The sequence below is a fragment of the Corvus brachyrhynchos genome, unplaced genomic scaffold (genome assembly GCF_000691975.1).
Source record: "Corvus brachyrhynchos isolate BGI_N302 unplaced genomic scaffold, ASM69197v1 scaffold36, whole genome shotgun sequence".
Lineage (NCBI taxonomy): Eukaryota > Metazoa > Chordata > Aves > Passeriformes > Corvidae > Corvus > Corvus brachyrhynchos.
The window spans coordinates 1,077,572-1,083,680 of record NW_008238441.1 but is presented as its reverse complement, the minus strand read 5'-3'; positions in this window follow the sequence as shown (position 1 = coordinate 1,083,680).

Here is a 6,109-nt window from a genome sequence, read left to right as displayed (position 1 = left end):
TTGATTATTCATTTTAATATCATAATACTCCCCAAAAAATCAATTGGATTGATCTCTGGCTTGCACTTGGTCAGCGGTGGGTGGCTGCCGGTGTAGCATAGCCTCAGCTGGAGTCTCCCCTGTATGAACAGGACATGCCTCTCCAACACTGGGACTTACCACTGCTTGTTAAAATCTGTTTCCATCTGTGTCTGCAAAGTCCTTTGACTCTTCTCTTGAAAAGCCTCTAATTAACATAGACTCCTGAATGTATAATTGGCTGATCCTCAGCACCTTACAATTGTGGGTTTCTTTATTTCCCCTCCCATCTATACTGCTTCAGTCTCACACCTGATCGTCCAGGCATTTAAAAAGGGGATGGGAGGTGTTATTGGGTAGGAGCTATTCTTCCCTTTTTAATAAGGTGCCTTGTGTTTTGCCAGCCTGGCCCTGAGGAGAGGGGCTGGCTCCTTTCTGAGGCAGGGGATAGAGCTGAGAATGTGCTGGTTTGCTATGGTGCTCAGAGAGACCAAGAGTGAATACTTTCAACTCTCATGCCTTGTTTACTGCTCTATTAGGGGGAAAGGATGCTTCTTCCCTTGCAGAATTTTTTCTCTTTTAATGAACTCTTATATGGCAATGGTTCACAACATACTGGTAGTTGGTGCCACAGAGATTTGCATTACAGTAACAATTATTGAGAAAGCTTTTCTGTAGTAGCTGGAGATCTAATTCTACTTCCATTAAAACCAGTGCTGCAGTTCCTCCTGGCTGTGGATTAAGGTTATCATCCATGACTTTTTGAAGTTTCAGTGATTTCCAGAGACTCAGCTTCCCCAGGGAGTCAGGCTGCTGCAGGGCAGAGCTGGGTACGCTGAGCTTTCTTCCTCCAATGTGGTGAGATCAAATTTTTATGAGAGGCTCTGCATCATGAGCATCCCAGTATGCCAGAGGAAAAAAGTCTGAGCTCAGGAGATCTCAGTCCCTTCTTTATTCATTTTACCTCTTGTTTTGACCTTCTCAGGGTGTTTCTAGTGACACTTCATTTATTTCCATCTGCTGTGGGCATGTCTTCTCCAGACTGGTATGTTCATCCACTTGAGAAGGATTTTTTTCTGTTTTTTCTTGCCATTCAGAAAAACCTATTTTTAAAGACTGCCCTGTTCTTTCAGTGCTTAGTCTCCCACTAAGCTGAGAAGCTGCTGCTTGTTTTAAGTCTAAATGCACCCAGCTTCAGCTTCCAGGCATTGAATATTGTCTTCAACATGGAGTATAAAGCTTTCAACCCAACTCTTCCCTGTGTGTTACCAGTCACCCCTCAGCTGTTGTTTGCAGTTGTATGGCTGCTATGTTCAAAACACCTGGAGTTTCTAACCATTGCCTGGTGGGTATCATTGGCTTACTGGCCATTTAAGTGATTGACACTATAGTGAATTTATTCCTGTATCAAGTGATTTACTACATTAGCAGCCTCTTCATAAACAATCCAAATGGATTGCTTTTCTTGGTTTTAGCATAGAATCAATAATCTAGTACTCTTTGCAGAAAGAAAGGATGTAAAAGCTTTCTAGACTTTACTGACTGCCCTGGAAAATTAAAAAACACAATGGCTATGCATCCGACAGTGGTTCTCCTCTGCCTGTGCCCAAGGCATCAGCACCTGCGTGAGCAGCATGGCCAGATATGCCTGCAAATCTGCTTTTATTTCTGGGACTGCCAAGGATCAGTTCAAAACAGCTTCAAGGCTAAAGGTCTCCTCTGGGTGAGATGCAGTGATAGTTTGGATCTGTACAGGGACCTGCTCCCTCTTTGTCTTGGGGTGACTTTATGATGTTGTATCCCCTATTGCTGCTCTATGCCTAGACATGATTCCTGTGCCTCTTTGTGTCTTTAAAAGTGGGTGTGAGAGAAAGGAAAAAAAAAAAGCCAGATGAACTTTGAAAAGCAGTTTTGTGCTCAAGGACAAAACTGGCTGCTGGAGAGCAGAGGAAGCATCCTTTTGCTGCTTTTCAGCCAGCTTTCAGCTTGGTTTTCTCCAGAGAGAGAGATGGAGATTTAAATAACTTTTTTTCCTGGGACTTCAGTTTCTTCTTCTCTTCTGGAACTGTTGAGAACACCGGAACTCACTGGGAGAGCTTTCCACCAAGGCCTGGAGGGGCCTACATTGAACCCAGCTCCAGGGAAAAGAGAAAGAGAGACCACACCCACAGAAAGGACTGAAATCTTCCCAGGTTTCTCTTCACAGCAAGAGGTTTTATTTTTTAGCATTATTCTGTTCCAGTGTGTTTGTTAAATAAATAGGTTTTTTTTCCCCTTCACTTTCCTCTGAGGAAAATTTTTTTTCTTGAACCTGGTGGGGGAGGGATGGTTGTAACCTGCCTTTTATCAGAGGACATTTTCCTCCAAATTTGTCTCAAATCGGCACACAAAGAGCTTTCCAGCTTGGAGCAGCCTCCTGCTTTCTCCCTTGCTCAGCATCTTTGCAGCAAGTTAAGTGGTGGCTGCTGCCACCACTGGCACTGGGATCCTCATGACTACCATGATGTCAGAGCTGGCTTAAACACCACTATCCTGCTTGGATTTGGTATGAAGTCGTTCCAGCCCAGCAGGAAAGCCAGGCCAGGGTTCAATAATTTGAACTAATTAATGAATCATTCATTAATGCATTGAGATAACATTAAAGCAATTTTCCATGGTTTAAGTAGCTTGATGATCGTTAGTGCTGTGTGATGTATTGCAAAACCTCTCTTGTTGCCTTTTTCCCAACCTGGAAATGAAACTTGAGGTAATTTTAGTAAGGACATAATATAAAAGTAGATCTTTATTTGGAGACCTCCAGGGGCAGTTATGGAGAAGGTCCACAAAAGCCCATCCACATGGGGTAAATGCAGTTTTTATAGGTTTTAGGAAATTAGCATAAATTGATAAAAAGCACCAATTAGAGGACAAGTGGTGGTGCTATTCCCCCCCAGGTCAAGCCCCTTCTCTGGAGTCCCCCTTTTGGTGCTAGCTGTACTTTTTATCTCAAAGAGTTGGTCTCAACCTTGGTAGCCAGGAAGAACCAAGATAGTGAAGTAAAGAAATTCAGCCAAATTAAATTTAATAAAGAAATAGATTTTATTCCGTGGCCGAAAGATCGGTCACACAGAAAGCCACGATCGGGAAAAGGTCAGCCCCAAGCCCAGGATCGGTGCTGGGTGAACACAGATCTGACCTCTATCATGTCAGATCCCCAAGTTCACGAATGTCGATTTAGCTGGTTCCTTCTTATACAGTTCTTGGGCAGAGTCCGAATTAATTCTATTCTTCTCGCAATTTAGCATATTCATGATGTTTTCTTGTCCCGAAGTTGGACTGCACAAAGCATTTCCTGGGTCTGATGAACTGTCCATCTTGGATGACAAATGGTCTGTCTCCGATTCCTGGAGCAGTTATTCTTAGTTCCCGGAATGGGATACTCCTTTAACGACTCGGAGATGTTAATCAGTTTCATCATCATCCAGATCATCACCCAGGTGTGGTGTTAATGGCTCCTTCGTATGCTGATTAGTTCCTGGCCGTATTGTCTTCTCTGCTGCTGCCAAGGCTTGCAAAATTTTCTCCTCCCCGGCCTGGGGTTTGGGCTTAGGTGTTTTTATTTGTACAATTAATATATACATTTATGTATACAAGCACAAATTACCAATTTCATTTATAACAATAGGATAGGGGCCTTGTACCCCCTGGGGCTTGAAGCTCTGGAATTTGTTTTGTCTTTCTGCCTAGGGAAAGGCCATGGAAAATCACTGGGAAAACTAGCCAGTAATAAAATAAACTACAAATATATGTGTAAAGAATACAGACAATATATAAGGAAAAAAAGGCGAAAACCAAAACAGCATTACTGTGACAGCCCCTGAAGGGCTCTGAAAGGACCTGAGCATTTAATTTCTGTGCCCTGTATAGGATCCAGACACAACTTTCACCATTGCATTAGTCGAGCTGGCTCCGCACCTTCTCTGTGCGTGCAAGAGCTTTCTACCTGGAAACCTAAACCTGGCACTTGACTCTTCCTCTGCAGGAGTGTTCCTCAGTGAAGGACCCAAACCTTGAGCTATTTGGGCAGGAACTGCTGTTTCCTGGGTGTGTGTGGGGGCTCACCATAGGAAGGAGGTCAGTTTGGAACAGGGTTTCATAGTGTTATAAATAAAGTATGTAATTCGTGCTATTATGTATAAAACTGAAATGTAGTAAGACCATGCAGAGACAGAGTTTCAAAATCCCTCCACCAGCCTGGCTGAGAGAAAAATTTCACAACACTAAAAGAAGTTCTCTCACAGATGTAATCAATAAGTGAGGATTCCACCCAGGTGGGGTTGGATTTTACCACCAGGACATTGACACCATGATGACTTGATAACCACCTTCTGATATCTACATCTCATCTGATAAGGAATCGGACATTCCGGGAACTAAAAATATCTGTTCCAGGAACCAGAGATGGATGGCCCATTCATCATCAGAGATGGCCCATTCATCACCCAGGATGGACAATTCATCAGACCCAGGAAAGGCTTTGTGCAGCCCAACTTCGGGACAAGAAAACATCTCGAATATGCTAAATTGCGAGAAAAATAGAATTAATTCAGACTCTGCCCAAGAACTCTGTAAGAAGGAACCAGCCGAATCAGCATTCGTGAACTTGGGAGGTCTGATGCGATAGAGGTCAGATCTATGCGTGTTCACCCAGCTCCAGCCCCGGGCTTGGTGCTGCTTTTCTCGATCGTGGATTTTGAGACCGATATTTTGGCCACAGAATAAATGTTATTTCTTTATAAATTTTGATTGGGCAATTCTGTTTATCTTAATAGGAAAGAGTTGGGCTCACTCATGGCTTGTGTATGTTCTGCAGCATGAGCAATTATCGGAAACTGCTGGTGAAACCACCAAAACATGGAGGGATTTTCATGCTGGTCTGTAATACACATCTCAGAGATGACATGTGGTCCTGCAACTTTTTCTAAATGAAATTGGAACCAAAATAGCCTAATGAATGACAATTATTCTTAATGGTTCATTTTTCTCTGTATGAAGAATATGTGAACACAAGCACAGCTCACACGAAGCTCTATGAACTGCACCCCTTTGCACTCAACTTCTTGTCCCCCACAAGGAATTTTATCAGTCTAAACATTGTCCTGCAACAAATTTCTACCAGCAAGGCTATAATCAGTACCAAGGACATCCACTAGGACTGTAAAGACGTCATTAAAGCAATGGTGCTGCAGGGGGAATGGAACAATCTCCAGAATGGTCCCAAGTTGCGCTAAGAAGCAGAAAAAAACCGTGAAAGGCAGGCAGTTAAATATCCCAATATTTCAGGACTCTAGGCCCCAGGAGAGGGCAGTTTTACTTGACAAGCATTAATGCAAAGCAAAAATACAGCTGTTGTATGTTGTTCTTTCCCACTAATTTCTTTTTTTCTTCTCCTGGGAGCCCTTGTGCAGGTGGCACAGGGGATGCTGTGAGCTGGGGACTGCTGGGCACCCACTCCTGTGGTGTGAGTGCATACATATTGAGTGGGATGCTGTGGGGCTGCCAAGGATTGCACAGTGAAACTCTGCAAAAATGGGCAGAGAGCTGTAGTATCCCATGTACCAACTCCCACAGTGTTGGGGGTTAGGACTTTTCCTTTTGTTTCTTTCTCTCAGGGAATTTTTTCCCATTTGTTGCTAAGAGACAGTAATGACGGGTACTTAAGAGAGACAAAAAATATAGCTAAGGAGAAAGGGGAAGCGTGCAGCTGGCTGCACTATCCTAGCTGAGGGGGTATTCTCTCGGGAAGGGCAGATACCACGAGATTTGGGCTGAGGGGAAAGGGGTGGGGCGCAGCTCCTCTCTGTCTCTTGCTCTCAACGTCGGAGAGGAGACAGGCTGCAATCACTGTGGGGAGAATTCACCACTCCTGCAAGGCTCCGTCTCCTGCTGTCTTCTACCGTGAGTGAAGCTCTGCTCATAAGAGCGGTCGTTGCACTGGGACCTTATTAACACCCTACCTCACTAGAAAGGACCCTCACCATGTACTCGAGTGCTTCAGGGAAAACCTGGAAGCCCGAGCCCCTCTGAAAGAGCGTCTCCCTGGCATGTTTGT